Consider the following 6,373-nt stretch of genomic DNA (forward strand, 5'->3'; position numbering starts at 1 on the left):
AATCACACGAAAACGTGATTTTTGCCTGCTTTGTAAGCACGGCTGACGAAATGGCAGTTTTCGATCAACTGCATGCTGGTCTTTAAAAATTCGCAACTTCCCATCCAAAGGAGGTGGCAAATTGAAAATTCTAGACAATTTAGAGGGCTTTTGACTCGACTGAACCTGAAAGTTTCAGTCAAGTTCCTTTAAAACGTAATTTTTGGGCTAGTTGCAAGCACAGATGAAGAAGTGGGAGTTTTCACTCAACTGCACGCTCGTCTTCAAAAATTCTGATCTTCCCATCCACTAGTGCTAGTAACTTAAAACTTACCGCGGGTCTACAAGCAGGTCAATTCTGCAAACTCTGAAAGTTTCGCTTTAATCACGCTTAAAGAAGACACTTGACTTRACTGAAAAGTTCCATTKAAATCACTGAMATTTTGGGMTRGATTTTTACCAAAATTAAAACGAAWGCGAATTTTTATAGGATCCATCATTTTGGGAGCCATCAATGTTGTCAGTAAAATATCTTATCTCATCGCCTTCCTRAAAAGTTTTTGMYGAAACTTAGGTTTATTCAGTGATTCCAACACTTTAAGGAAAKAGAAACACGACGGAAAAATCTAAACMCTTAAAACAGATCTTGGCTCGCAAACGGCTGGAAAAATTCACGACTTTTGCTTCAAAGCGCCTTRAAATCTTMAAAAACAAGCGCACAGAAAAWKTMATTTTTGAACCAACCTGAACCCTTTTCCTGAAATATTCCWGGATMWTTTTTKAGMAAAATWCMSTAGGAAGAGGACATTCTTTATATGAGTTCSTSAACTGTGGATCAGCTATTGAGAAGAAATTGTTTCCGCAGAYGTTGAAAATCCGCATACTATTTCTTATGAGGCGAAGATATAAATCAGCAATTTAACCGAAAACTTTAAAGCTAATTGACTTCCAGCAGCATGTACGGGAAATGTGTTTAACTGCAACGACAATACAACAAATTGCCGGCAACTGCAAACTTTCCTGGCTCCACTAACAACAGCTCCATTATGCGACTGTTCCTCTATTAACTCTTCCCAGTTTTCGTCTAATAAATGATTTAAGATCAAACTTTCCAAAAACTTTGCAGTTTCGTTTAGGCAAATTTAATTTTCCGTACAGCCCTTTCTTCAAGTTTACCAAGTGCTTTGCCAACAAAGCCATCAAATTAGGTGCAAATATTAGTTGGACTGGGTTTTGCTGCAGCAAACTGGTGCAGTATTTTTTTGCGCCCCCGAGCGATCTGCACACCTGGTTCATATTTGAGGAGAAAATCTGCTCGAGTGATTTGTTAAGGGCGAAACACATGTGAAAGGGGAGACGATTTCCTAAGAAAACATTTCCTCCAGGTTCATTCAAACAGCCCTCACTGTCGTTAGGGCCTATTGTTCTTGTCGCGGCATACAACACTCTTTCCGTCGTTGAATAAAGGCCTGGAAATTGTAATTAATTTATTTTCGGTTCAGTTTGGAGTTGGTTTTTGCCGATTTTAACCTTGGAAAGTTGAGACTACAAAACTTGTTTTGTGCAGGTTGTTCAATGGCTGCAGCTAAAGCAATTTCTGGTGTTTACCGTGCATGTAAAATGCCACGATTTGAGTGGAAATTTTGGGTCTTCTTCGCTATCTTCTACAATTCGCTGCATGAAAAGTTAGAATTTCTAGAGCTTTTAAACTGGCTCTTCGGGAGGGGGGCATTATGAAAGCGGTGATTCATTCAAGAACCTATTGATTTTTTGYGCCTTTTTGCCTCAACTAGATTCGTCTCTAGATGATCAATTGGCACCTAAATTATTGCCCAATATTKAAAAGCACTGTACTTTGATGTCAMCTTTGGACTCAAAGAGTCCAAAGCGTTGCAAATTTTCCGGGTTTACTTTTATTTATTCTAGTTAGACTTATTCCATTCTCTGCAAACCTTCCGCAACATTTTAACCAGTTTGCCTTCAAATGGCTTGTTGTTTCTTGCCTTAAAGCTGGTAGCAATTAGGGCAAAATTGCAAATAGCTACTAGAAACCTAATGCCCTTTAAAGCCCGACATAATGGCAAACCATCTAGTTCCAGCATGGCTAAATGATAACCGGCCAGCAAGGCTTTTTATACGCTCTATTAAATTGTGCGAGTTTTCGGTTAATTTCGCTATTTATTCAGCTAATGACCGGTTTGATGGTGTAATTTCCATTAAACACTTTGTGCAGTTTTCACAGCTAAAGCTTTTACGGGAGCGTTTTTACGTGGAAATAACCAGTTTCGTTTTTTCTGTTGCAGGTATGCTCGGCGAATTAATTGCATGTGGCATCGTTACGCTAATTTGGGCGGTAAGTTACTTTTTGCCAAATTGCCTACTGACTGACTAATTGCATTGGGATTCCAATCAACAATTGCTCGATAAATTCGCTATTATTTAAACAACGTTAATGTAAGCACACAACATTTGTGCATTGGAAACTCTATTAGAGACCACTTTTGTCTCTTCCTGGGAAAAAAGGCAAGTTTGCATTTTGAACAATTTTCACAAACTTCCAACAAACTTCGGGGAAACTAGATTAAAGTCGCCGCATTTTCCGTCGAAGACAAACAACACCTGCGTCACCAACCGGCCATCCAAACCCAACTATTTCCTCGGCTTTCCGCGAACTTTTCACTCCTCCACCAAGCGCACTAAAGTCTGTTTACCTCTTCAGTTCTGTTGCTTTATATTTTTCATGTCACGGCATAACCAACATTAACTTAATAAGGAGAAAGAGCCATCGCCATTTGCGACTTAACGAACGGCGGAAAACTTTCAGGGGCATTTTATTGATATTTATTATTCTCGGCGGCATTAATCTGGAAAAACTGCGAACGCAGGAGTTGTTTTTGTTATCATTACACGGCATCATTCCGTTCGCCTCCCGAGGGAAGCCAAAGTATGAATCTTATCAATTTTGTTGTTTTTCCTCCGGAGAAAAGGCTTTTGTAGTTTTCCTGCAGCTGTTCCTAAGTGCGAACTTACATCGGAAATGAATCGGCATTTAAGTGGCTTTTTGACTGTCCAAGCAAATTCAGAAAATGCTCCCAACTAGTCACGTTTTCCTGCGACAATTTCCCGGAATACATCATTAATTAATCCGGTCCGACTTCTGTCGGCCCTCCAGGAAGTTCATCAACGAACCGTGTTCCCGTCTGGATGCACGTAAAGGAACAATTCGCTTGTTTGTGAGCGTTTTACATCTGTTCCAATTTGCATGGATGTTCCGGTGCTACTTTCGAGACGATCAGCCACCATCCCTTTATCCGCACGTGGCCTGCATGAACATCCACGTGAGTAAAACCTAATAAGAATATTAGGAGAATAAAAAAAGGCTTTTCCATTTTCCATCGCAACTATTGCATAGGGAATAGTCATTTTCTGCTTCAGTTTCTTTCAGTTAGAAGTTTCGCTTTCTGCCAACACCCAGCTTGAGGCATCAAGTTTATTTTTGCGAAAATGGGTTTTTCAGCTCATTTCAACTTTCCACAGTTCCACTAGGGTTGAAGGTGGCTGATGCGAAACATTTGCATCTAAAACTGCACTTGATTGATCGGCTCAAGTTGATCCAGCTTGCAAGTGCTTGTGCAAACCCTAAAAATATGGAGTTTCACATGCGTTTTCGCGCAAAAATCGCTCTAGATCTGTCGACATCGAACAGATTTTATGCTGAAATCGACTCAAAAGTGAAAATAAAAATCGTCCGGTAACTTTTCGTCCAGTTCAGCCGAAATTGCTATGCTTTCTTGCAATCAAAACTGTTTGCTGCAGGTTGAGACATTTTTCCTAGCATAGATTCGATTAACTGAACAGAGCCGCATCAAACCCGTCTAGACATCGGCAAAAAATCGCGATAAAAAGGTGTTTGTGACCTTTCTGTTGTCCTGCAAAATGAATGTTTTCAGGATCCTGATTGGATACACACAGACCTGTGAAAATGGCAGGGTTGGCAAAATAAACATCTCGTTCATCTAATTGTTTTTGACTACAAAATATGTTGTAACCGGCCTCCTGGAAGATCGTTTGCTTCCACATCGCCTCTAACTATAAACTTTGGTTGGTGCTCTCAAGATAACTCTATAGAACTATTAATTAGAGATTATTTGTGTAAATCGGCTTGCATCATCCACATTCAATTAGACGCTCATTTTCCGTACGGTTACCTAAATGCGAGCTGATTGTAGGCAAACTTGCCGCCAATACAAGACAAACTTTGCAACTACAACCCAACAACTGAAGGAAAACTTGGCTCTAAAGTGTCTGGAAACACGAAAGGGGCCGCTTTAGATGCAACACGCGTTCCCCGAATTATTTGAGAAGCATTTTCGGCATCTAAGTGAACTGTCTCACCCTTTCAAAGGTACCGTTCTTAATTAATCCTCAAATAGAGGACGTGATTGACCCGCAGGGCCATTTTGCGTAGGGTTCAACTGTTTACCGACTGGAGCCCAGCGGATTTGATCCTGCAGGAGTATGCAAATGTTGGGCGCGCATTAATTGATTCTGATGCTCAGAAGGTTAAGAAGGAAAGCTCCTGTTTTACTTTACTTTCGTGGAAAGCTCCCGAAGCAATTTTTCCTTGCACTTTGTCTTTGCCAGTTAAGTTAATAAATTCTCGTTGAATTAAGAAATGCAAAGACAATAGAGCGGAGGTTTAAAGTTTCAGGAACGGTTTGCACTCCAGAAGCTTTAGATGTAGGAAATTAATTACTTTTCTGCCGTCTTTGGGCTCAGAGCAGCTGATTGTTTCTGTTGGAATAGCGGAAAATTCCTTTTTCCTAGAACAACGCGAAAAAAGGGGCTCCGATACATCAACGTCCGCCTGCAACGTGCGAAAATCGAAGCAATATGAAGTCAAATTTCCCGCTGCACAGACGGCAATCCATTAAGGGCGCACATCGGTGACAACCGCCCAAATTGCTCTGTTTTGTTGCCATACTAAAATGCGACAAAGTTTCCATTCGCGCACCACACGAGAGTTTTAAAAACAAACAAAATCGGCGCCATTCACTCAGTAGCTGGTAGAAGGAGGAGGTTCTTTGTTGATGGTGAAACTATGCGAACACACGGCGATGTTCAGAGCGTTTGGTCAAAATCTGGCATCAACACGCTTCTGTGTGGAGGCTTGATAGTTGGGCTAATTACATATGGTGGCTGTGAGGTGAGGTTCAAAGTGAAACCATTCAATTCTGGATATACATGAAATAATGACAATTTCCAAATAGTAAAATATTACCCAGCTATTAGATTTTTTTTCGCGGAACCAAAACTGAAACAAAAACGACCAATCTAGTCCTTATATGATCGCATGATTAGGTTTAGTTTGCCTGCGGCCCATTTTGAAAAAGGAAAAATGTGAAAATTACTGATATTACCTAAATCAATAAATTTACTTCTAGCTTTTATTACAAGCCTTATTAGGGAACATGAGCGAACATTATCTACACTGAACGATATTAAAAAAAACTGCAAAAATTGCAGTTGTTTGCTGGTATTTTTTGAATAGATACTTGCGTGCATCGCATTTTCGGTGGTATTCGATATAAATGTTAGGTTTCCAATAATAAAATTCGAATTGTTTTCGGTTCAATTGAACGCCATAACTCCCTAATTGCGTTATTAAAATTGACGGGATATTGTTCATAAAACCGATAAGTTGCAAAATTTTCTTCTCTTCGTAAATATTGCTTTACAAATGGGAACAAGTTGTAGCCAGGGGGGGCTTGAAAATTTTTGAAATATCGGTTGCAAACCAGTGACGTGCTTTACAACCACAAGAAGCTTTTATTGAATGAAGATTTATTTAAGCAGTTTTTCCAACTGATTAGTCGATACCTAGAAGTCAATTTTTGCATTCTAACTATAGTAATAAAAATGCCCTGAATATAAATTACATTAAACTGGTTTGTCGGGCAACTAAGTTTCAAGTAAGCGAAAAAAACTACACCTAAACTAAAAAAGATAATTCATTTTCTGAAAGGAAAAACTGTACGTTTGTAACGGTGTAATGAATTCGTCGGGCAAAGTTCCATCAATTAATATATAAAAATAGACTGCCTTCCACGCGTAAACAAAAACTGTTCATACTTGATGCCATTATAAAAAAAAGTTTGTTAATAGTCTGGTGCAGTTTAATTACCCATGTGTTAAGTCCTAAATGAGGAAGTTTCGATGCACCAATCAAGGTTTTTTACAAATTAGCGCTGTTGCAAATGTGCATGAGAGCCCTTTAATAAATAGTTTCCAAAAACCATTCAATATAATCAGCTCAACAAAATAGACGTTACACGGACCACTTTCGACTAATTTTGGAACTGGATAATTTCTGATCGCTGAGAGCAATTTGATT

General features: G+C 39.3%; 1 protein-coding gene across 1 annotated transcript in view; it reads right to left on the bottom strand.

Moving 5' to 3' along the window:
* LOC109537600 (neuroligin-4, X-linked) overlaps positions 1-6,373 on the bottom strand; it is a 171,766-nt gene that overhangs the window by 113,731 nt on the left and 51,662 nt on the right. The gene's annotated exons all lie outside the window — the stretch shown is intronic.

The sequence above is a fragment of the Dendroctonus ponderosae genome, unplaced genomic scaffold (assembly GCF_020466585.1).
Source record: "Dendroctonus ponderosae isolate FM_Combo_2020 unplaced genomic scaffold, Dpon_F_20191213v2 Dpon_F_20191213_11, whole genome shotgun sequence".
Lineage (NCBI taxonomy): Eukaryota > Metazoa > Arthropoda > Insecta > Coleoptera > Curculionidae > Dendroctonus > Dendroctonus ponderosae.